Source organism: Tenrec ecaudatus, chromosome 8 (genome assembly GCF_050624435.1).
Source record: "Tenrec ecaudatus isolate mTenEca1 chromosome 8, mTenEca1.hap1, whole genome shotgun sequence".
Classification (NCBI taxonomy): Eukaryota; Metazoa; Chordata; class Mammalia; order Afrosoricida; family Tenrecidae; genus Tenrec; species Tenrec ecaudatus.
The window spans coordinates 43,606,661-43,632,994 of record NC_134537.1 but is presented as its reverse complement, the minus strand read 5'-3'; the positions used below and the strand labels follow the sequence as shown (position 1 = coordinate 43,632,994).

Genomic DNA, 26,334 nt, shown 5'->3' with positions numbered 1-26,334 from the left:
GGGGGAAGGATTCACTAAAGAACTAGAAGAAAGCTGTGTACTTCATGGGTGATATAGTGCACCCTGATTGGTTCATTTCTTCCCTGTGATCTCTCTGTAGAGGGATGTCCAATTGTCTACAGATTCAGTCTCCACTCCATGCCCCCACTTTCCCCTACTCACCTTGGGTATGATTTTGTTCTGGGTCTTAGATGCCTGGTACCTGATCCCATCAACACTTCATCATCAGGCAGGCTGGTATACTTCTTCCAAAAAACATTTCTTTCTTTCAAGATTTCCAAATGTATTATCCGAGTTGAATCTGACAATTGTATTCGGTTTAATTCAAAATCAGTGATTAGTCTCACTGCTAAATATGTGTACACTTTCAGATTTTATTTCATTGCCTAGTTATGTTTGCCTATTTCCCAGACCCAAGACTAGACCTTCAATCAATTTGTTAGTGTTACTTTTCTGCTTTGTGTGTCATTTTTGCTTTTAAATGTATTTCTTGCATCTGTTTTACTTGTTCTTTAATTTTGTAAATTCATTAAATTCCAATTTTTAATAAAAGTTATCCATATATATCTGATAATGACATCATCACTGATAAACCATTTACTCAAAAATTAGAATTGTTTTCATATCTAGCAAGTATTACCAGTTAGAAAGGGAACACAACACGTTCCACGTAGGACTAAGCTTCAGAAATGCAAAGATTTTAGAGAATGACAGTTTCCAGACTTTCTAAAGAATACACGAGGAATCTTAAATATGATTTCATAAATAAGGAGAAATACTTTGTCCTTGGACACCAGTGGAAAAACCACAACTATATATAACCATTGAAAGACTTCTGGATTTGATTAGAAGATAAGAAAACTAAAAATATTTAAGTTATATATAGACATGAAGGTCAATTTCTTTAATATATAAAATGTTTTTACAACTAACTTAAAAGAACACAGAGCCTCAACCCCGACTGCTAGCCATCCAGTTGACTCCTACCCAAAGCAGCACGATGGGCAGAGCAGAGTACCCCATGGGGTCCCAGGCTGTGAATGTTTACACAGGCACACCTGTCTCCCCTGGAGACTCTCATGGGTTTGAACCACCAACCTTCTGGTTAGCATCCAAGTATCTTAACCACTGTGCCACCAGGACTCCTCAAAGAGCACAAAGAAAAAAATACTTAAAAGCATGAATGTGAAACTCATGAAGTAGTCAAACACATTTAAAATTTTAAAAATTAAAAGGAAGTGATGTAAAATGAATAAAATTTAATATTTTATGTTAAAAATGTTATCTTTATAAAGTGATAACTAGTGCTTACAAGAGTGTGGAAAAATTAAATTCCTATTCATTCTTGTTTATAAGTAAATGAACTTTTTCACAATTCGTAAACAGTCAGAAATATATTCAATAATCTGTAAACAGTTGTGCTAACAATTATGAGACATCTTTGAAGACAGATGTACTTTTTGTTCTAAGGTATTTAAAAGATAAAATGTTAAAAAGAATCTAACTGACCTGTGTGATCACGAGGTGTCGATGGGATCAGGTATCCGGTATCAAAAGATCCAATACAGACAATTATATTGATGTGAATGGAGGGGGGTGGTCAGAGAGGAGGCCCAAAGCCCATCTGTAGGTAACTGGACATCCCTTCACAGGAGGGTCACAAGGAACTGGACATTCAGCCAGGGTGCGGAATCGCACAACATCCCTCTTGTTCTTGAATGCTTCCTCCCCTCCATGATCATGACCTTACAAATACTGCTAGCCCGGAGTATGTGCACTGGTGGTACTGGTAAGCTCTCTCGAAGCGGGGAATCCAGGATAGATAAACCTCTACAGGAACAGTAGTGGGAGTAGCAATACCATGAGGGGAGGGGGGAGGGAGAGGAAGAGGTGCTGATCACAAGGCTGAGGACACAATGCCCACCCCCCTCCCAGGGGGATGAATAATAGAAAGGTGGGCGAAGCGAGATAATGGATGGTGTAAGATATGAAATAATAACAATAATATATAATTAATCAGGGATTTACAAGGGTGGAAGGGTAGGGGGAGGGAGGGGAAAAGAGAAGCTGATGCCAGGGGTTCAAATGGAAAGAAAATGTTTTGGAAATGATAATGGCAACATATATACAAGTGCGCTGATACATTGAATTATGGATTGTTATGAGATATGTAAGGGCCCACAATAAAGTGATTAATAAAAAACAGAAAAGAATCTAAATGTCCAAAGCACAATCCATTTAAGACAATTGTGGCACATCAATAAGATAAGGTACAATTATTAAAAGTTGTAGTCTCGTAGAATTTTAAAGAGCCTAAGGAAATGTTCACTAAATATTAAATAAAAAGGTAGCTTACAAAAGTTTAGTGATTTAATAGGTACAATGTGGTATCTAATGACCATATAATTCCTCCTGTTATAATGGGAACAATGAAGCCGAATGAAGTCTACCGAAGTGCAGACCCAGCGATCTCTGAGGGTGGTCGGCAGGATTGATTTCTTTCCCAAACTTTTCCACATTACCCTTTTCTCTCTTTTTCACAAGAAGCAGATTTTCCTTTTTTGAACAGTTAAAAGCCGTTTAAAATTTGTCTTGATTTACTGAAGTTCAAGTTATGCAAACTTGATTGCATCATGTACTTAGGAAACGTCCCATGGAAAAGAAACGGCTCTGATGGAAGTCCCATCAGGAAGGAGCAACTGAGAAAGACCAATTAGGCTTCAGCCTCAGCAAGTGATGCCAACATTCTTGGCAGAAGGCTCTTGGAAGGAGAGGGCAGCGAGCCTTCAGAATGGGTGCAGATGTGGGCTGGGGCATTCTCTGTCCTCCAGAGTTCTGAAAACAGCCTGGGCCCACATTCCCCACCGCATCCAGCAGGATGGGGGCTGGGGGAGACTTCAAAGCACCGTGGAGACCATCCATCACGCAGCCAGCAGGCAGCCCATACCCTTGCCCGAAAACCTCCCATCAGTTAGCTCATCCTGCCAGGATGCCAGCCAGTGGTGAACTGCACACTCCGACACAAATACCAACAGACAGGCTCGGCCAGATCCTCTTTCAGGTTTAACTGGTTTCATCCTGAGCTGGAATCTGGAGTTGGGCAGAGTCGCACTCTGTCCCCCTCTGAGGCTGCCAAGGCCATGGCAGAGGCGTAAGGCTGCATTCTGTCCACAGAGGAAGAAAGCTCTGGGCATGGAAAAGCAAGGCGGGCGGGGCGCCAGCGTTCTGCACCCCAGCTGTTTTCAATAAGGCTCCACTTCTGAGGTTGCTGGCAGACCTCTGGAAAGATCTGAACCAACCTCACATCATGTTTTCCATCAAGCCCACAATTAAATAATACTCACTTAACTCACGAACTGTACACGAAACCTTTTCCCTGTCACTTCTCGGCTCCCCTCCTCAGCAACCTACAAGTAGTTCAGGCTGGGGTTACCAGCTGTGGCAGGGTCGGTGGTGTCCCTGATAAAGGCCTTCAGGCAACTGCTCCTCCTTAGGCACCAGGGGGTGGGAGGGGCTGGACATTGGCATGACAATACACAAGTCACATGCGTACATCCTTTCCTTTAACCCTCCGGATGGATCGCCCTCTAGGGTCAACATTACAATGGTGTCACAGGTGAGAAAAAATGCAGTTCAAAAACATTTAGAAATCTGTGCAAGGTCTTTAAGTTGATGCTGTTTCCTCAACTTTTAGAGGGAGGCACTAGGATCATGGAGTCAAGGAGCGGGGGGTGGGGGGGTGGGGGGTGAGGGGGGTACATCATTGCATCAAGGAAAACTGAAGTTGTCAAACATGAAACGGAATCCTAAAGATCAAGATCCAAGGCACCAGTGAGCAGAAGGGGGCTGGTACTAGCCATTGTGAGATGGACAATCCTATGGTTTATCCCGTGGGAATGGCACACTGGAGAGCAGCAGCATTGCATCCGCTGTCAAAAAGAGCATTTCAAAATCTATCGTAAAGAACAATGCTATCCATGAGAGGATGTGTCCATATACCCACAGAGAAGATGCAAATATACACACCAAACGCTCGGCCAATCAGGGAGAGATTGGAGAATGCTATCAATGCAGTCTGAAGTTCATCGAACAGGCGATCAAGATGCATTGATAGTGACTGGCAGCTGGAGTGTGAAAATTGGAAACAAAGAGGAAGGATCCATTGGAAAAGATGGCTTTGGAGGTCGAAGTGAAGATGGACACAGTACAATTTTGCAGGACCAGCGACTTCACGGCAAACACTTTTTAAAACATAAATGGTGACTATCCATGTGGACCTCCCCAGATGGAATACACAGGAATCAAATGAACTACACCTGTGGGAAGAGACACTGGAGAAACTCAGTAGCATTTGCCAAAACAGGACCCGGGGCTGACTGTGGAGCAGATCGCCCATTGCTCCTATGGAAGTTCAAGTTGTAGCAGAAGAAAATTGAAACGAGTCCACAAGAGCCCCACTACACCCTTGAGTGTCCTCACCTGGATGTGAAGGGCCTCTCAAGAACAACAGGGATCACCGGCCAGCGCGGAGTTGACCTCCAGAACATCACAGGTGGGGAACACAAAAGGTTAGTTGAGAGAGGAAATCAAGAAAAGACCAAACTGGATGTCAGAATCGACCCTGAAGCCCATTTTGAAAGCAATACAGCTCAAACGAAACGAAGAAACAATTAAGTAAGTCAGCGGAGATTTCAGACAGCACCTGGAGTAGACAAAGTATCACAAGGAAATGTGGGAAGACACAGAGATAGAAAGCCAAAAGCACACACGGAGCGGACCCAAAGCTGCAAGCACCGAGGAAACATTTCAGTCCTAAAGTTGCAATATTCAAGTATCAGGTAGGCAAAATATTGATCAATATAAGAAGCATCGGCAGAAGATAGAAAAAATACAGTGCCACTATACCAAAAGGAATTGGTTGATGTTTAATCATTTCAAAAGGCAACTGACGGGTTGAAGGAAGAGAAATCCAAGAAAATCAGGAATGGATGGGATATGATGAAAATGACCCGGAGGCAGAGTCTGACTCTGACTTGAGAAAGGGGGAGGAGGAGAATGACCGTCAATCAGTATCAACTACCCCAGGCTGGTTTCTAGGAGGCAGGGTGAGACTTGCTAGAAGCGCGGTCTGAAACGAGTCGCCGCCCTGCAAACACAATTTGAAATGTTTCACCAGTGTGCTGCAGTACCGGATGTGCCCACTTCTCGATGGCGAGCCCTTGGAAGAGAGAGAGTTGGCTAACGAGCTGACTGGAGGAGCGCCACCTCTGCTCCCATTCCAGCAAAGGATGACCCACTACAATGCAGACATTCTTGAACTCTATCGTTAAGATCGCACTCAAAACGTTGTGGAAGATGATTACCTAACAGCTGTGGTAGGACATCCACAGGGAGGTGCCAGAATGAAAACTGGGTTCAGAAAAGGACCTGGAGCCAAGGAAACCTTGCTAATTTTCTATAGATCCTGGCTGAAAGCAAAGAACACCGTAAAGATGCTCACTTGTGTTTGGTTGACTGTGTGAAGGCATTCAATTGTGTGGATCACAACCATAGGTAATGCTGCAAAATATGAGAATTCCAGAGCCTTTAACTTCCAGCGACCCATGTGGAACCTAACCTTAGACCAAGAGGTAGTGGCTCAGAGAGAGCAAGCTCACACTGGAAGGTTGAACGTCACGGTTGCTTCCGCTCACCCTACTTATTCCATTTGTATGCTGAGCAAGTAATCTGAGAAACTAGACAACATGAAGAAGAACACTGCATCAGGACCGGAGGAAGTTTCGTGAACCTGTGAGCTGCAGAGGACACAACTTGGCGAGGAGGACTTGAAGCCACTTGCTGATGAAGAGCAAGGATGGCAGCCTCCGGTGTGGATTACAATTCGGTGTGAGCAAAACAAAAATCCCCACAACCAGAACAATACATTCCATCGTTATCCATGGAGCCAAGACTGAAGTTGTCAAGGATTTCATCTTACTCGGACCCTCCGTCAACACTTAGGGAAAGCAGCAGTCAGGAAATCAAACAATGCATGACTTTGGGCAAATCTCCTGCAAAAGACATCTTTAAAGTGCTGACCAAGAAATCTGTCCCTTGGTGCACCTGAACCAAGCCATGGTACTTTCCACTGTTGACCTTAGATCCACATGAAAGCCGGACAGCGAGTCAAGAAGACTGGAGAGGCCTGGCTGCATCTGAACGGTGCTATTGGCGAGGAATGTCGAGTATTTTGCAGACTGCCAGAAGACTGCGCAAGTCTGTTCTAGGAAACTTGAAGCCAGATGGATTCTTGCAATCAAGAATGGCGAGACTCTGTCTCGTGTACTTTGGACGTGTATCAGGAGACGCCAGCCCTCAGAGAAGGGCATCCAGCTTGGTCAAGTGCAGGGTCAGAGAAAAGGAAGACCCTCAACGAGATGTACTCACAACGGCGGCGACAACCGCGAGGAAGGCTCGTGGCCAGGCAGTGCTATGGAGGCTGCACCTAGAGTCACTGAGTTGGAAACAGCCCAAGGGCAGCTAGCGACAGCAACAGGGTCACGGGCAAGAAAGCGCCACCTACCAAAAAGCTATTCAAAAACCATGTCTGTTTTTAGTAAGCTATTCCACAAGTGCCTTGTCATTCACACCCCAGAATTGTTTTCCACTGCAAAGAACATTGTACTGTCTCCGTCATTAGCCATGAATCGCTGTCATCACATGAACGCTGCTTAGTGCCATTAGCCAAACAGGGACCACTGACACCCACAATGCACTTCTGTAGTAACAGAAAGTTCTTGTGATTTAAGTAAATGGAGACCTAGCACTAAGATGCAATGGAACATCTGTGATATACAATGTTTTATAGACAGCCACATAGGAGCGATGTATATTTAATCACCTGTCATCTGAGTGACCTTATGTCAAAATAAAACCCAAACAAACAGCTATCACTGAGAAGTTCCAAGTCTTCAAAGTTTTTACAAGCATGGAGAGCGAGCAAGAGTTCCAGGCAGCAGGAGTTTCCAGAAGCGTCTTCCATAGTCACATCTGCTTGGACTTTCTGTACCATTTTGTCCTCTGGCAGCGCTCCTTTGCCTGCGAGAGGTGCCTGGGTGAGATAGGTGCTTTGCGAACTTCTTTGATGTCCTGGACTTTCTGTGGCTCTTCGTTTTCCCTGAACCTGTTCACGATGGCAGCAGCTTGGCGTTCCTGCTGGATCTCGCTGACGTTCTTCATTGCACCAGCACTTTTCTCCCGCAGCGCTCGCTGGCACCGGGCAGGTTCATTTCCACATTTTCCAAATTTAAGTGAATTGTCCACTGTAGGCTCTGAAAGCGGCTTTTTTAGAATGCCTTGGTTGACCTGACCTTGGGAGGCTTCTGCTTCTTTTTAAAGTGCTCATGACATTTGGACTTACAGATTTGATTGGAATATCCTGCCTTGGCTGGGGTAGATGGGGCCAGAACAGAAATAACCCTTCTCTATATGCGCGCTGGCCCCTCGTGGATGCCCACCAGCCCAATGCTGAACCTGAGAAGAGTATCTGAGAGCAGCATTACATACCACACCTTTACTTTGTATTAATTAATTAATTAGTTAGTTAATTAACGACTCCTAGAATGGCCCAAGGAAGCCCTGGGTAGCACTCAGCTGTTAAGCATTTAGCTGGTAACCCAAAGTTCGGCAGTTTGAGTCTACCAGCCGGGGAAGTTCTGTTCTGCCTCAGTAAGGTCACGGTGAGTCCGAATCAATGAGATGTTACTGGGTTTGGTTTTTGTTGTTTGTTGTCAGAATGGCGTCTCCATGAGGTCTTCTGGATCTTCTTGCCTCTAGCTTGTTCTTATTCACGGATCAATGTGTTCCCGTATTCAGTCGACAGAGCCCCCTCGAGTGCCCTTCCCACGTCTACTGTGGGGACAGAACGTTGATGGAGGACTAGCTTCTGCCCACAAGGGGCGCTTACTCTCCAAAGGGAGATCAAAGATGGAGATGCTTCCAAGTGAAATGAAATCGTAGGTGAACACACAGTCACCCTCTCAATCAAGCTGTGTCAACCCTTGGTGAGCAAGAACTGAACCTTTGGTATCGAATGACTCGAGGGACCCAGCCTGGTAGTATTTGTTGCACACCCGTTTCAGAGTCGCTACAGCAAGCTTAGGAGCTGAGGGCTCAGCTGGCTGCTAATGGAAAGGGCGGCAGGTCACACCATGAGCTGCTCTTCCAGACAAAGAGGTGGCCATCTGCTTTGTAAGGACTCCAGCCGTACAAAGCCCATGGAGCAGTTCTACCTGGTCCTATCAGGTTGCTGTGCCTGGGGACTGGGGAGTTGATATGACCACTATCTTAGGAAGACCCCTCTCCATGAAGGGAGACAGGACCCACCCACAACCTTCCTAGTCTGGGGTCGAGACAAACTGACGGTGTTCATTCTCGGAATAAGGTCAGGATTCAAATGTATGACTACGTGGGTCCAGGCTTGATGTGCAGAGGAGAAAAGAGAAAAAGATTAACAGAATTTCCCGAGCCATCCAAGAGGTGACCCTGTGTGGCTGGAGGGACTCAGAGCTGGGGAGTATGAATGAGACCGATCCTGCCCATGTGTGGGTCACGTCAAAGCTAACGCATTGTCCTCTACGAAGACTGATTTCCCCTATATACCTACAGGTCTCCTCCTAGCTCAGGTTGGTGTCTGCACTCTGTCCACTGCCCAACCATTTTTTAATCGCCTACTGTGAATCGAGCTTTGTGTTAGACAATTCTCTCTTCTGGCCCTTGGGGCTATCCCGACACCTTGGCCTCTAAGAGAGATGTTTTTTTTTTTTTATGTTTCCACTTCTCCAGTCCCAATGGCAGACCCTTTCTGTGCCTCAGGCTCCAACGACACGCCCCAGCTTGTCTTCTATCTGGCTAACAGACCCAGACAGTGACGCTGATGGCAGGCAGTGACGCTGAAGGAGTGGGACTCTCACAGATCACGGAGCAGGTACACCTTGAAAACTGGTTCTGCGTTTCACCCCTTCCTGGTGGTAGCACCAGCCAAGACTAGCCTTTCGGAAAGCATCTGAGCTTCAATATGCCCAAAGCCTTCGTCTCCTCAATCCTTCTACTGTAAACTACCCAATCCCAAAGAAACAACATGAAATAGGGGTTGAAAAGCTTCACCTATAAAAATATTCTTCATCATGTAATTTTTAAAAGGAAATATTGGAAACCACCTACATAACCACCAAAGAAAAATGACTCAGTTCTTTAGGAAACATTAACCATGAAAACTCCTTAACAGAGTCAATTCTTCAGAAAATAACAGCTCCGTTAGGAAAACAGAGCAAGACACAGAGCAGCATGTCAATCTTAAAGTCACTGACCACTAGGTATTGCGTGCAGAACACAGGAATCTCATGTAAAGAACGCCTAATTAGGGATAGCATTACCGTATACACTTGAGTATAAGCTGACTCAAATATCAGCCGAGGCACCTAATTTTACCACAAAACTGCATTAAAAATGTGCTGAAGAAAACTTGGCTTCTACACGAGTATATACGGTATTTCCCCTATTTGCAGACAAGCGAATGGCTTTGGGAATAACCGGGTAAATTATGGAAGTCAAAGCTAGTGAAGGACAGGACTAAATTCACCATCACGCTGTGTCCAGACCACCCTGCCCATGTACACACAGTCAACCTCACGTTGAAAACTAAAGAAGCCCCAATGTAGGTAACATGCAGCCCGGGGAGAACCCCAGTTCTTTCTGACCTTCTCCCCGCTTCTGCTTCTGCTAGGTTTTCTGGAATAGCACAGAGCCCCTTCCTTTCACTCGGTGCACAAGGACATCGTGTCAGGGAAGTAGAGGCCAATGAACATGAGTGGAACCCTCCAGCAGGAGGGTCACAGCGGCCACACCCATGGAGTTTAAGCCTCACAGACCACGAGTGGGGATGGACTGGAGACTGCAATGATGGGACCATCCATCACAATTGCGAGGATGGCCCTGTCACACATCATCCTGGGGTGCACAGGGTCACTACGAGATGGATCCGACAAGATGGCACCCAACCACACACCGTGGATGAATGAAGATGGTATCGATCAGTCAACCTTTTTGCTCTGTGAGGTGAAGCGGTTACAAAAAGTATGTGGGGAAATCCTGTTATCTTTCCATGAGCTTTTACAAGCCACCACATGCACCCAGAGGTTGCCATGAGCCACAGCTCACTGATGCCACTGACGAAGCATTTGTAATTTTATTTAAATGTTCTTGAAGTAAAACATTTAGCGTGGCGCTACCGACGGTTCAGCTCCCGACTATCTTCCTGTTGCGATGGCAACCATTCTGATTAGGCAGTTACTCCAGGCTGGCACGCATCTTTTATTGCACCGACGCTCTCATATTCTGCAAGGTAGGGTGTGCTAGCCCATCTATGGGGCCCAGAGAATGTAATTGGAAGATAAGCAAACCCGCAAGTTCAGGCTGCGAAGCCTGTGCTCTATGTACTCTCCCTACTGCCCCACTGTACCAAGGTCCTTGGCTCCTTGTCCCTGTGTTTTACGATCAAACACTGGCCAGCACATATTTACAAGCCCAGGGTTGGCCTGGTTCCCGGAAGAAGAGGTCAAGGTGAATGATCCCCACTCTGCCAATTTAGGTCACCACCCCCTGCCTCCCTGCCTATGAAACGCCAAAGAGGTCCCACCCTCTCCTCTAGGTGGGGCACCAAGAGGTCTGGGGAACACAACCAAATACTGAGCTGGCATCTCCAGAGCCCACTGAAGAGTCAAGAGTAGCTACTGGGCCCTGTGCCAATTTAGGAGCAAGGAGGGTCAGGCAACATGGGTGACCTGAGTTCACAGGAAGATGAGGAGAGTGGAGTTGAGTCATCACAGAGCCAGACTCTTCTACTCCCTGAACCCCCCAACACAACCCCTCACTGCCATCAAGTCAATTTTGACGCACAGTGACCTTATAGGATGGGGTAGAACTGTCTTGCTTCGGTGGATTTCTGAGACTAACTTTTCACAAGAGTAGAAAGTCTTCGTCTTTCTCCTGCAGAGCAACTGGTGGTTTTGAACCACTAACCTGGGTTAGCAGCCCAACGTATGACCCATGATCCACCAGGTCTCAAAATAACATCAAGACTCAAACAATATCTATCTATCTATCTATCTATCTATCTATCTATCTATCTATCTATCTATCATCTATTTATTATTTCTTTCCAAACAGTATCTCTTAAAACTTGTCATTGAGTCACTTTTGAATCATGGTGACCCCAGTGTTACAAAGCAGAAGTGCTCATTGGGTTTTCTTAGCTGAGTGCTGGGCTGCACATTGATCTGTTAACCAAAAGGTCAGCAGTTCAAACCTACAAGCTGCTCCAGGGAAGAAAGAAAAGCCTATCTGCTCCACATTAATAAAGTGAGTTTGACTCTCATGGACCATGAAAATCGGTTCTAGGTCTCGGCCATTCCTGGTGGTAGCACCAGCCAAGACTAGCCTTTTGGAAAGCATTTCAGCTTCCAGTCAATACCAAAACGGGAACATTAAATAGGGAATGGAAAGCTTCACATATAGACATGCTCATCGTAACTTAATTTACAAAGGGAACTACTGGAAAGCACCTAAATGCATAATGTTCTTGGAACCGCAGAGGGGAAGCCCTACAGGTGCTCGAGGAGCTGGGCCTGAGCTATGGCAGCGGGCTTCCTATCGCTTTGTCTGAAGAACAGCTGAGCTCCACACCCTTCTTCCTGGGCGGTTCAAGGCGGTGGGTTCAAACCTGGAGGCCAGCAGTGAAGGGCCAACTGTCTGCACCTCCCAGGGACCTTACCACTCCCTCCGCCTTTAAGACCCAGGCAAGGTTCCTTCCTGTGCCTCCTTCGAAGCATGACCTCTATGCACACATCTGTAGCTCCCCTGCCAGCTGTACGTGCTGCCTTTGCCTCTCCTGAGTCAGGGGGTTTGTGTTTTGTGACTCTCAGAGAATGTAAGCAAACGAGACAGCTGATCACGACTTCCGAAACTTAGTCAAGCTTGTCAGCCAGCGGTTCTCAACCTGTGGGTCGTGACCCTTTTTGAGGTCGAACGACCCTTTCACAGGGTTGACCCGATTCATAACAGTAGATGAAGTTGTAACGGAATAGTTTTATGGGTGGGGGGGGCACCACAACATGAGGGGCTGTGTGAAAGGGTCAGGCAAGAGGAAGGTGGAGAAGCACTACTGCAGGCAGTCAGGAGCAACTACCTGAGCCAGTTCGGTACCATCGCTGCGTGCTGTTCTTACCCCAGCTTTGTTGTCCCCACTCTCCCTCTGCTTTCTCTCTCCTGCTCCCTCACCTCCATTCCTGCCACATGTGGCTCTGAAGTAGCAGTGAAACATTCTAAAGGATACTCAGATCATGGTGGCTTCATTGGCTTGTGAAAGTTTATCTGTGGCTCTTGAATAATTTGTAACTTGTCGCGAGGGACAGCATTGGCTCTTCCATCTCAAGTTTGCCCACCGCTGGTCTAGCCCCAGCATATTCAAATATGAACCACCGAATGAAGAGCTTGTGGGTGGATCCAAATGCAGATTCCTTGGTCTCACTCCAACGATCCTGACATAATGAGCCAATAGGCACCCCGAAAGTAGGTTTGGAAGAACCCCGCCATGAGAACACTTCAGGCACTGAGGAGTTCAGAGTCACTCCGCACACTGGGGCTGCTGCAAGCCTGCTGGGGGTGGGGAGGGGAAGGTGACCGGTCAGATTGCTTATGAAGGGACTGTGTACAGATCCTTCCTTAGCCCGAGTGCTCATTGGATGGCGTGGGGCTTATAAATGCTGGGTCCTTGGGTTCCTGACTTCCACAATCCGCCCTCCCTCTCCCTTCTGGATTTTATCGTGGCCCGGCCTGGCCCAGCCGGGCATGCAATGAGGTGGAATCTGCCCCGAGTGGCCTGGCCGAAGGGGCTCCTGCCAGGCTCCCTGGTCTTGGCTTCTGTCCTCTGCATCACGCATGGTGCAAGCCCAACGTGACAGGCTATGGAAAATATGTCCAGGTGCCTGGCTGCCCTCCGCCTAATGCCCTTTAAATCAGTGTCCAGGTTTGATTTGATTTTCATTGCCTGCCTGGCTCCACTCTTCTGGGCTCATTCTTCACTCTTCTGTCTGGCTTCCCGGGGTTTAGGGGCAGGGTGGAGCCAAGTCCGTCACACTTCACAGACAAGCCTTCCCTCCCAGACCTGGAGAATCTGTGCCCACTCCTGATGGCCGACATTCTGCACGGCCCCACCCTGCTCCCACAGCTTGATGCGATCCTAAATGCGCAGGTTGATCTCTTTACAGCTGCTCCCATGACCACTGGTTGTGGATCCAAGCAAGACAAAATCCTTGCAAACCTCAGCCTTTTCTCCATGTATTGTGACATTACCTATTGGTCCACTTGTGAGGGTTTGGGTCTTCTTTACACTAAGTTGTAACCCATCCTGAAGGCCGCAAGCTTTGACCTTCAGCAGAGCATGCTTCACGTCCTCCTCACTAGCAGCAAGCAAGGTTGTATCACCTGCATGTGGCAGGTTGTTTATAAGCCTTGCACCAATAATGAAGCTACATTATTTCATATATAATCCAGTTTCTCTGATTATTTGCCCAACATACAGATTGAGTAAGTATGGTGAGAGGATACAGCCCCAATGAACACCTTTCCTAAATTGAAACCATGTAGTATTCCCTTGTTCTGTTTGTGTAACTGCTTCTTGATCCAAGTACAAGTTCAAAATGAACACAATGAAGTGTTTTCAAATTGCCTTCCTCCCCTTTTTATTAATCATTTTATTGGGGGCTCTTACAGCTATCACAATCCATACATACATCGTATCAAGCACATTTGTACATTTGTTACCATCATCATTCTCAAAACATTTTCTTTCTACTTGAGCCCTTGGTATCAGCTCCTCATTTTACCCCTCCCTCCCTCCCCCTCCTTCCCTCAGATCCTTGATAATTTATAAATTATTTTTTCATGTCTTACACACTGTCTGATGTCTCCCTTCACCCACTTTTCTGTTGTCCATCCACCTGGGACGGGTTATAGTTAGATCATTGTGATCAGTTCCCCTTTTCTCCCCCACCTTCCCCTTCCCCTCCTGGTATTACCACTCTCATTATTGGTCCTGAAGGGGTTATCTGTCCTGGATTCCCTGTGTTTCTAGCTCTTATCTGTACCCATGTATATGCTCTGGTCTAGCCAGATTTGTAAGGTAGAATTGGGGTCATGATAGTGGGGGGGGGGAGCACTAAAGAACTAGAGGAAAGTTGTGTTTCATCAGTGCTACACTGCACCATGACTAGCTCATCTCTTCGTTGTGACCCTTCCATAAGGGGATGTCCAATTGTCTACAGATGGGCTTTGGGTCTCCACTCTGCACTCCCCCTCATTCACCTTATACAATTTTTTTTTGTTCTGAGTTTTTCATGCCTCATACCTGATCCCATCAACAGAGGATCCCTTCTTCCCAACCTGTTCTTAGTTTTCAAGTTCTGCTGAAATCTGTTCACTTTGGGTACCCGACTGGCATTTCAAATAGCTATCACAGGGCTTCCAGCATCACGGCAAAACAGAAGCCACCACAGCATGACAAACCGACCGACAAGTGATGGCACAGGTGGATGGGGAGATTTAATTCAGAGAAGGTGACTGAAAGACTTGCCTCCTTCTTCTATCTACCTGGCGTGTACTCTGTGAGTCAGTGGGCCTCCAGTCAGACATTTCACTCTTGTTCAACTTTGTGTCTTTTCCCCAATGCTTAAAAATAGTATTGGGGTGACCAGCACGATCTCCCTTCTAGCAATGAGAGCACAGGTGGCCCTGTGGTAGAATGATGACCTTGCATGCAGGAGTCGCGGACTCGATTCCCAGCCGACACACCTTTTGGGTAGCCATCAAGTACCAGTGGAGACGTGTTGCTACAATAATGCTAAATAGGCTTTAACAGAGTCTCCAGACCACAGCAGGCAAGGAAGAAAGGCCTGGTGATCTACTTCTGAAAGCTAGCCTATAAAAACCCTGTGGCTCACAAAATTCCACATGATAACCCATAAGGAATGTCATAGGACTGGGCATATGAGGTGCCGCATATGAGGCACCATGAATCAGGGCTAACTCTACGCAGCTAACAACCATCCTTGAACAAAGCTTAATCATGTCACATAATGTTACACAAAAAATTCTCTCTCACTGCCATCAAGTCATTACTGACTTAGCAACCTTAAAGGACAGATTAGAACTGTACTTTAGAGTTTCTGAGATCAACTCTTTAGGGGAGTAGAAAGTCGTCTTTCCCCTGGGGAATGGCTGGTGGTTTTGAATCACTGACCTTGGAGTTAGCAGTCCCAATGCATAACCACTACACCATATAAAAGGCAGTTGATTATTATAACTAAGAGATCAGAAGAAAATGCAACAAAAAGTTCACAACTGGAATAAGTACTGAATAAAACAATAAATAATGTTAAAGATGGAAATAGCTATCAAGATGATTTGATTCACAGAGAAACGAAAGACTTGTCCAAAGAAATCTACAAAACACCACCACAAGAAACCAAGAGAGATACACATAAATGGAAGAATATACCATGCTCATAGATGGAAAGATGTCGCATGGTAAAAACTTCAATGTTACCCAAAATGATATGTAAATACAATGCAATCTTGATCCAGATTACAGAATCATTCATAAACAAGATGGAAAAACTCATGAACAATTTTATATGGAAAAGAAAGAGACCCAGGATAAGTAAAGCGCTATAAAAGGGTAAGAACAATGTAGCAGGCCGATCACTTACAAATCTCCACACATACTGACAGCTACAGTAGTGCCAACAGCGTGGTACATTGGTACAATGAACGGGAAAGACAGCCCAGAAACAAATCCATCTACCTAGAGAGACCAGTTTTTTGAGAAAGGATTAAAACACATTAAATAGAGGGAAAGATGATCTCTTCAACAAATGGTATGAATATGACTGGATTTCATGAATCAGGATCCATACCTCACTCCATACAAAAAGGAAATAATGGATTAAAGCTCTGAATGTAAACTGTAGAACTAACAAGATCATCAACAGGAAGTAGGGCCCCTAATACATTCCATAAACATACTATCAAACATAATAAAAAGTAAACACACAACAGAAGACACATAGATGAATGGGACCTCCTAAAAGTAAACTTGTGAACATCAAAAGATTTCCCCGGGAGAGCAAACTGAAAGCCCACAGAATGGGAAATAAATTATGATAATGACATATTGGGTAAGGGACTAATTTTTAAAATCTATAGAAAATTACAACACTCAGAAAAGGCTGTCCAATTGTAAGGGGATGTCCAATTTTCCAGAAGGGTTGAGGGGAAGAGACAAGCCAGTCAGGACTCAATATAGCACAGATAAAACATACAACTTACCTCTAGTTCTTTAATGCTTCCTCCCCCCTACCACTATGACCCCAATTCTACCTTACAAATCTGGCTAGATCAGAGGATGTACATAGGTACAGATAAGAGCTGGAAATACAGGGAATCCAGGGCAGATAAACCTGTCAGGACCAGTATTGAGCGTAGCCATATCAGGCGGGTGGGGGAAAGGTGGGGGGAGAGAGGGGGAACTGATCACAATGATCTACCTATAACCCCTTCCTAGGGGAATGGACGAGGCATCAGATAGTGTAAGACATGAAAAAAATATTTATAAATTATCAAGGGTTCAGGAGGGAGGGAGGGTAAAAATGAGAAGCTGATAGCAAGGTCTCAAGAAGAAAGAAAATGATTTGAAAATGATGATGGCAACAAATGTACACGTCTTCTTGACACAATGGATGGATGCATGGGTTGTGACAGCATGGGTTGTGATAAGAGTTGTACGAACCCCAATAAAATTTTTTTTAAAAGAGGGGGGCAAATAGCCCAATTTGAAAGTGGCAGAGGGTGATCATGAGGTGTCGATGGGATCAGTATCAGGCATCAAAGACCCAAAACAAAAACAAACAAAAAGCATATCAATGCGAATGAGGGGGAGGGCAGAGTGGAGACCCAAAGCCCATCGGTAATCAATTGGACACCCCATCAGAGGGCCACAAGGAAGAGAAGAGTCAGTTGGGGTGCAGTATAGCACCAGTGAAACATACAATTTTTCTCTAGTTCCTTAATGTTTCCATGCTACCATGACCCCAATTCTATGTTACAAATCTGGCTAGACCAGAGCATGTACACTGGTACAGATAAGAGGTCGAAACACAGGGAATCCAGAGCAGATAGACCCCCTCAGGACCAATAAGGCGAACAGTGATACTAGGAGGGTACGGGTGGGGGAGGGAGTTAGGGGGACCCGATCACAATGATCGATGTATGGCCCCCCTCCCAGGCAGAAGAGTGGGTGAAATACAACAGCGGTTGGTGTAAGACATGAAAAAAATAATTTATAAATTATCAAGGGGACACAGGGGAGGGAGGGTGAGAGGGGGGAAAATGAGGAGCTGATGCCAGGGGCTCAAGTAGAAAGAAAATGTTTTGAAAAAGATGACGACAGCAGATGTACAGATGTGTTTGACACAGTGGATGTATGTATGGATGGATTGTGATAAGAGTTGTAAGAGCCCCCAATTGAAAAAAGAAAAAGTGGCAGAGGACATGAACAAACTGTTTACCCGAGCAGACATTCAGGCAGCCAACAAGCACAGGAAAAAATGCTCTTGGATCCCCAGCCATCAAAGAGATGCAAATCAAAACAACGATCAGATGCCACCTCCCTCCAGCATTGATAGCGACATTCAGAAAAGCAGAAGACAGCAATGCTGGGGAAGGTGCAGAGACTGGACCCTTTGCACACTGCTGGTGGGAGTGTGCACCGGTGCCACGTGTGGAAAGCGATATGGTGGATCCTCAAACCATGGAGAACAGAAGCACCATCTGACCCGCAACCCTGCCACTTGGCACAGACCCTACAGAAATGAAGGGAAGCGCACGCCGGCTCATCGCAGCGCTGTGAAGACGCAAACGACCTAAATGCTCCTCGAGGAAGAAAGGATGAACAAACTTGGGAACATACAGAGGAACAGCACACACCACTGAAGAACCATGATAAACCTTCGGAGCACCCCAGGGCAATGGAGATACGGAGAACGTCCTGCTGAATGAAATCAGTTCATTGCAAAAGAACAAACAGTGTACAAGACCGTTGTGGTCAAGAAAAACTCAGACATACGATGCTCTTCCCAAAGGAAACAGGCTTGGGTTCACCAAGGGAGTGAGGGGAGCGAGAGGAGATGAAGCGACGGGCTAGAGCAGGGGGTCCTGTGCCACCCCCACAGCCGCTGCGATGTTTGAGCCCATCGTTCCAGCCACGTTGTTCATCGAGGTCAGTGAGGGCCCCCCGGTTTGTTGACCCTGTGTTCTAACAACTTTCTCTGCATGACATACCCAAATACAGCCTGGCTTCTCGGGAGCATTCTGGCAGATTTGTTCCACCGTCTGAGAGTCCCGGTGTAGGTAATACGCTTCACCCACCTCTGCATTCGAAGGCTCTATGCCCTGGTCTCTTACTCACTGTCCAGCTTTGTGCACGCATATGAGCAGACTGGAAAACACGATGGCTTGGTCGGGTGGCATTGGTGCTTTATAATACAGAGAGGTCTTCTCCAGCAGCCCTGCCCAGCCCGATGCAGTACACCGTGGGCTTTCTCAACACAGGCGTTGAGGGCGGGACCCCGGAAAATGAAATCCTGGACAACTGCAATCATTTATCCATTGAAATATTATCCGTTCTAAGCAATTAATGCCAGCCCATAGCACAGTGGCATGGTGGTTAAAGCACTTGGCTGCTGACTGAACGGTAGGCAGTTCAAACCCACCAGTCCCTCTATGGGGCAAAGAGGTGACCGTCTGCTTCTATCAAGACGAGTCTTGGAACCACGATGGGGCAGTTTTACTCTGACTCATGGGGGTCCTGGGGGTCAGAATTAACTCGATGGGTCTTTGGTTTGGTCTCATGGTAAAGTGCTCAATCAATATTCATTGAATGAATCAACCCCTGAACACGTAAACTCTTAGATAGAAATGGAACATGATTTTAAAGAGGCCAAAGATGAACAGTCAGCAAATGTACAGGCTGATAACCACCCACGCTCTATCCTCTGGGCACCTACTGACGTGGACTCCGAGGCCCGTCTGAAAAACAGTGGTGGTGTTTGCTGCTGTCACCTTAGACCCGGCTGTGACGACCCTGTGTCATAGAGTCCAGTTGGGCACAGTAGGGCTTTCAGGCTATACTCTTTACAGAAGAGATCGCCAGGCCTTTCTTCTGCAAAGCTGCTGGGTAGGTTTGAACCAACAACCTTTACCTTTTAACAGCTGACGGCAAATGACTTGCATGGCTGCTTACGTACTTTTAAGAAGTAGACATGCGGAGCCGAGGACTCAAGCTCCAAAATCACTGCCATGGAGTGACTCTGCAGGACAAAATCGACCTGTCCCTGTGGGTTTCTAAGACTGTCACTCTTTATGGGAGCAGAAAACCCCTTTCTCCCGACCAGGAGCACCTGGCCATTTCAAATACTGGCTTTGTGGCTTGCTGCCCATGATGTAAGCTCTACGCCGCCAGGGCTCCTGAACATAGAGGACACTTGTCCCTTAAGATATAAACCGTAGACTTGTGGGTCTCGAAAGGCCCTTGCCACTCATTCCGCCCGTTTTGTAAGAAGGAATCTGAGAGTCGGGGAGGTACGTGTGGAGAGTTTTAAAGCTAACTTCTTAGGAACTAGAAGCCCAGTCCCGTGGTCTTTCCACAACACATATGTTAATCATCTGATTACATTCTAAATTGTAGGGTACAGCGCTCCCGGGACGTGGCAGTGAAAGAGAACACAGTGGGCTGGGCACACTGGGAAAGGCTTCCCAGAGAAGCCCAGCTTCCCATTTCTAGGATAGATCACTCATTGGCCACGAGACTACTGAGCATGTGGATCATGTGTTCTTTTTCTTCCCATCCTCAGAGCCTGAAGCACAGGGGAAGCACAACGCAGTCTGGTCCATGCTTTAAAAAGCAGGATCTTAACTGATTACCTTGTTGGAAGTTTGGAAGAAACTTGTCTACCCTTTGGGTGCTGCAGGAAGTGGATATATGGGAAAAACAGGAATCAGAATCCGTCGTGGGGTCTCCCAGGCCCAACTGATTAACACAGAAGCTGGTGCCTCCCCCTTGTCCCATTGGGAACCTTGCATTTACAGTTAATCGCCCGATATCTCTGATCTGGCCCGCTCTCTCTCCTGGCTCATTTGGTCACACAACTTTGTTTCCATTCCCAAGCAGACAGGATAATTCAAAACACGTTAAAAAAATAGGACCCCAAAGGTCTTATTAATGGAAAGATAGATGTACCCAGAGAGCTCCAACCTTGTCTTTCCCGACAGATAAGCCATTACAGTGAAATTTAGAAACGTCTCCACACTTGAAGTGGTGCACACCCTCTGCTCTAGGCTCCTAACGAAAGGCTGGTGGTCTGACCCATCCAGAGGGAACGTGAATGAAAGGCTTGCCGGGCGACCTCTGGGGTGGGTGGGGGGGCAGTCTCAAGCACTCGGGTCGGCATGAGATAGAATGGACTCGCTGGCCCCAGGTTGGATCTGTAAAGCACTTAGGACAGAAAATCATCCTGTTTACATGGTGTTAAAGCCCTGGTGCTGGAGTGGGTTGTGCAGTGTGCTGCTAACTGCAAGGTGAGCAGTTCAAATTCACCAGGTGCTCCTTGGGAGAAAGAGGAAGCTTTGACTCCTGTAAAGAATTATAGTGTCTCCCCTTAAAGAAACGTCATGGGGAGGAGACAAGCCAGCCAGGATACAGTATAGCATGGATGAAATACAACCTTGCTCTAGTTCTTTAATGCTTCTCTCCCGACCGCGCCCCCCCCCCACTATCATGATCCCAATTCTAGCTTACAAATCTGGCTAGACCAGAGGATGTACATGGGTACAGGTAAGAGCTGGAAACACAGGGAATTCAGGACAGATGAACCCCTCAGGACCAATAATGAGAGTAGCCATACCAGAAGGGGCAGGGGAACCGATTACAAGGATCTACATATAACCTCCTGTCTGGGGGGCAGACCACAGAAAAGTGGGTGAAGGGAGACAGTAGACAGTGTAAGACATGTAAAAATAGTAATTTATAAATTATCAAGGGTTCATGAGGGAAGTAGGGTGGGGGAGGAAGGGGAAAACTGAGGCGCTGATATTAACAGCTCACATAGAAAGCAAATGTTTTGAGAATGATGGCAACAAATGTACAAATGTGCTTGACACAGTGGATGGATGTATGGACTGGATTGAGTTGTATGAGCCCGATAACAAAAAAAGAGTTAGTGTCCCAAACCCACAGGAACAGTTCTACTCTGTCCTCTCAGATTCCCATGAGTCGGAATCAACTTGATGGCAGCGAGTTTGCCTTTAGTGTTAGGCTGTGAACACATAGTTGCTTGTGTGTGGTTGTGTTCAGGCTGGGCCATGTGCTTGTTCCACTTTATTCATTCATGCCCATTGACATGTAGATACAGCTCCCCAAATGACAAGTACGTCATTGGGTCATACCCGGTGTGTTTGTTTAGTTATTTGTCTTCGAGTACACACCCACTCTTTTGTTGTTGGTGGTGTTATTAGACACGGTGCTCTGGACATCTTTATCAACAACTTACTCTTCCACTTTGTACGGAATAAAGCACATCGATAAATCAGGCTGGCCATGACCGTGTTGCCAGTCTGAGCCCTAGAAGGCGGAATGGTTTTTGCCAGCACAAGAAGGCTTCCCATTTCCCTACAACCCCAACCCCTACGCTCTTGGTATCTTTGATGTTGTCAGCTTTTCAGATACTTAAGTGATTGAGTGATACCTTCACTTCCACTTACTGAATTGCTAGCTAGCTAGCTGTGTTGTGTAGTATATTCTGATGCCGTATGGTACATTTTCCAAGCTTGGCTGTTTCTGAGTCACCTAGGACAAACAGCACTGGAAATTTCAGGAGGACCAATAAGCCTACTGGGATATTGCCAAAATGAGTGCTCTTCAACCAAGACGGAAGGCAAGGATTCGCTTCGCTCATCAAAGGGTGAATTTTTCTTTGGATGGGTCTTCTGTCCTAACAAAATCTTCAAGAACTTACTGTTCTCTCTATTGTGAATAAAGCAGCTATTTTCAGTACATCTTCTATCAATGAGGCAGCTAGAATTCAATATAGGTGCTCTGCCCTAGTCCTGATCAAAGACCTTTCTGTGATCCTGGAAATGCTCCGTGATGTACGCTGCCCAACATGGTGTTACATGGCCACCAAGCCTTACAGGGGGTAATGTGGCTGAGGACCTGGATTTTTCATTTTACCCAATTTTAACTTAAATAGCCAAAGGTAGCTAGTGGCTATCTTATTGGACAGTCACCCTAGACCTTCAATAATCCATTCTCCTGGAAAAACCCGCAGATGAGAAGCATTGATAAAATGATAAATTAAAAAGTAAAATGGTGTTGCAGGTGGTAAGTGTGCTAAAATCTCAGAATGAGAAACTGAGGGTTAGAAAGTACAGGGTTAGAAAGTGCAGGGTTAGATCTTTGAGGCAGAGATTTGGTGCTAATGTGAATAAAAAATGTTTACCAAAAGAGATTAAGTCGGGAGAGCAGGTTCCAGACCCACATAGAACTGAGGTTTTTCTGTGCAGATGTGTGCAGGTTGATGCTCCCGCTTGCAGAGCCGTTCTGGAGGAAGACCCACCTTGCTAAGTGTGGAGAAGAGGCCCAAAGCAAGGAACGGTGTACCCTGAATATTCCTTGAAGATACCGTTTTATGTTGGATTCATTGTTTATCTTTGTAACAAAATTAGAGGCACGCAGATGGTTAATGAATAATGCATTTTTGAGAGGCAAACATATTCAACTCCTTCCTGTGGCTATTATTCATGAATGGGCTGATGCGATTATTGGGAATATTCCCCATCCTGTGATGACTCTTCTGTACTCTTATAAACTAATCTAATAAGAAAAATAGCTAAGAAAAGTTGCCGGAAAGGGCTTTATTGACAAAGGCTTAACCGGAAAGAAAGGAGGCAGTCGTGATGAGGACATGGCAGCTGAATCGTGAGGGCTCAGGGAGGGCTAGGCAAGGAACGGCGGTGCGATCATGGAGCTCAGGCTTGATAAGAATAGTGAGACGCAGGCCCCTCAAGGAGCCCGAAATCCCCCTACGTGCCCAGTGTACACAGGAAGCAGTTGTACAGGCTTCCGAGATGCATTCAAACAGCCCGAGTTAAAAGACTTGGGACCATGGCTTTCTGACCTTGCAGCAAGCAGCCCACCCTAACCCACCAGGGCACAGGGCTCCTAGCAAGACCCCGAAATAGCAGCAAAAAGGCCCAAACCAAGTAGCACTGTGTCAAGTTCATTCTCATGCGCAATGACTTCGTGTGACAACGCGGGACTGCCTCAGGGGGGCTCCTAAGCTGTCACCTTTAGACTGCCACGTCTTTCTCGGGTCAACCTTTTTGGCAAGCAGCCAGGCACTTCAACCACTGCGCAACCAGGGAACCCCAACAGTAACAGCAGGAATTGCAAACCGGACAGAAAGCAGCCAGGAAGTAGGGAACCAGTTTGCAAGTCGCTCCAAGCCTCATGGAAATCGCCTCCAAATTCTTATAGCACAAACCACTTATGGAAATAATTCAAGCATCTGATTATACATGGTCATATCCTGCTGTTTTATATGCATGTGTCTCCCCCATCCCCCCACCCTGTACCACAGGGGGACAGAAAGCAGGCCTTTACATTTCTCAATGTGCTAAGCACAGCGGCTGACTGCTCCTGAATTCTAATGGAGCAGGCCTGGTTCTGCACCATGGGAGTCCTGTCATGCACACGGGACCGACAACAGAGCCCTGCAGCAAGTGCACCATGACCACCTCCTTGGGGCCAGCAACAGCCTCTCCCGTCTGGGCCTTGGAAGTGGGCGCTGGGCTATTTGGTGGAGGATTCTGGGGTCCTGGCTACCCCGGACATGGAGGAGCAGGGCTGGCTCCCTGTTGGAATGGCACATCAGATCTGCTACTTGGTGGAGCGGGTAGAGCAGGACAAAGGAATGGGCTTCTCTAGGATCTGGACAGGGGGTGGGGGCTGGGCCTAAAGCAAGGCTTTGAGTTGGTTCATTCCATTCAAAGCCTTGTGTACAGGTGGTATTGATGAGATACAGAGCTAAGAATCTACTAGTTTCTGAAGGCAGATTTTTTCCAAAGCTTTGGGCTGATAGGCAGGCAGGGAATAGAGTAAAGCTACTTTGGCCTAGTCCAGGGGTTGCCAAACTTTTGAGATGCAAGAGCCAATCCTGTCCCTCACAGCAACTTAAAACTTATTGGACAGCCATAAATAAATACAATTTTACAAACAAAATCGCCATCATCTGGATAATATCTTTTAAATGAAAGTATCATTGCTTTATTTCCATTTTCAGTTTTCTTTCAGAGCCGTGTGTACGTGTTGAAAGAGCTTCATATGCTGGAGAGCTGCCAGTTCCCTGAACCTTGGTCTAAAGAGTAGAACCAGATGAAACAGTAGTTACTCCAAACGACACGAACTGATCAGCAACCCCATGTGCCCGGCATCCTCTCATAACCCCTGGGGCCTATTGGTTCATGCCAAAGGTCCACTCTTCTAGAATGGCACATTTAACTCAGAATAAGGCACTGCCATTGCTATTGGTAGACTTGGTAAGGCTCTTCTTGCTATTGGTAGACTTGGTAAGGCTCTTCTTGCTATTGGTAGACTTGGTAAGGCTCTTCTCGCTATTGGTAGACTTGGTAAGGCTCTTGAAGGGTTTGTTCGGGCTTCTCTGTATTACAAAGCCCTGGTGGCACGGCGGGCTGCTAGCCACCAGGTGAGCAGTTCGAACGCACCAGCTGCTCTGTGTGAGAGAGATGAGGCTTTCTGATCCTGTAAAGACTTACAGCCTTGGAAACCCACATATCCTATAGGGTCTCTGAGTCACAATTAACTCGATGGCAGTAAGTCTCTGTATTATATATCTTCACCTATGTTTATGCCCATCGTTTAAGGAGCTAATGTCTCCAGGCAAATCTCTTTGTTTGTGTGTTTGTTTAGAATGCGTTTTGTTAATGTCCCTGAGTGAATATCCAAAGCCAATGATTCTATCTGTGGAAGTCTCCAAGTCCTAGAATTTCCGTGTCTGAGTGGTTGGCCTTGATGCTCCCCGATGGCTGGTGGCCTTACGGGTTCACTCTGGCTGCCGGGGCAGCATTGCATCGGCCTTCTAAGTGGGAAGGAGGGAGGGAGGGACTATGAGAAAGCCATTGACAGTTGTAGTTGTCGTTTAAATCAGAAAAGCAAGAACTCTCCCAGAAGCGCTCTAAAAATGTTGGGCTAGAATGGGGACTGGGCCACCCTAAGCTGCCAGGGAAGCCTCTTCAGTGGCCCCTAGAGAGGACCGGGACGAAAGGTGTGGGCCACGTGTTAGCTGTGTCAGGTGCCTGCCATGAGGCGGGACGTCCCAGAGAAGTGGGGATGAGGTGGAACCTCTCCTAATTAGAAAACTAGTGACAAGGGGCCTTAGAAACTCACGAAATCCACTGTGACCCTGTCGGGCAGAGGAGAACTTGCTGTGCCCACGTGTCTTCAAGGCCGCACTTCAAAGGAAAAAATCACTTTACTGGGGGCTCATCACAATCCATCCATCCATCCATCCATCCATCCATCCATCCATCCATCCATCCATCCATCCATCGGGTCAAGCACATTTGCACGTTTGTTTGCATCATCATTCTCAAAACATTTGCTTTCTACTTGAGCCCTTGGTATCAGATCCTCATTTCCCCCTTCGTCCCCCTACCTTCCCTCCTTCACGAACCCTTGATCATTTATAAATTATTATTTTTTCATGTCTTACACTGACTTTCTCCTTTTACCCACGTTTCTGTTGTCTGTGCCCCAGGGAGGGGTTGATATGTAGATTCATGTGATCGGTTCCCCTTCCCCTCCTGGTCTGGCCACTCTCATTACTGGCTCTGGTCTGCACCCGTGCACCTGCTCTGGTCTAGGGCTGTATACTGGGAAAGCAGATGGGGCCATCTTTCTCCCGGGCCGCACCTGGTGGGTTCGGCGGCCATCTTTCATGTAACGGGCCAGCGTGTCACCCACATGGCCACCAAGCTTCCCACCTCCATGCCGTCTCATCTTCACGAGAGAAGTGGGCTGGGTTGGCGGAAGGAGTTCCTGAAGGTCTCTGTGCACACATGGGGGTTAAAAAGGCATCGGGGGCAGGCAGTAACACGTCTCTATTAAGA

At 46.7% G+C, this 26,334-nt stretch overlaps 1 protein-coding gene and 1 pseudogene across 1 annotated transcript in view; both read right to left on the bottom strand.

The window, feature by feature from the left end:
• MYLK (myosin light chain kinase) overlaps positions 1-26,334 on the bottom strand; it is a 232,765-nt gene that overhangs the window by 201,274 nt on the left and 5,157 nt on the right. The window lies entirely within an intron of this gene.
• On the bottom strand, positions 6,884-26,224 carry LOC142454582 (putative ribosome biogenesis protein RLP24 pseudogene; annotated as a pseudogene).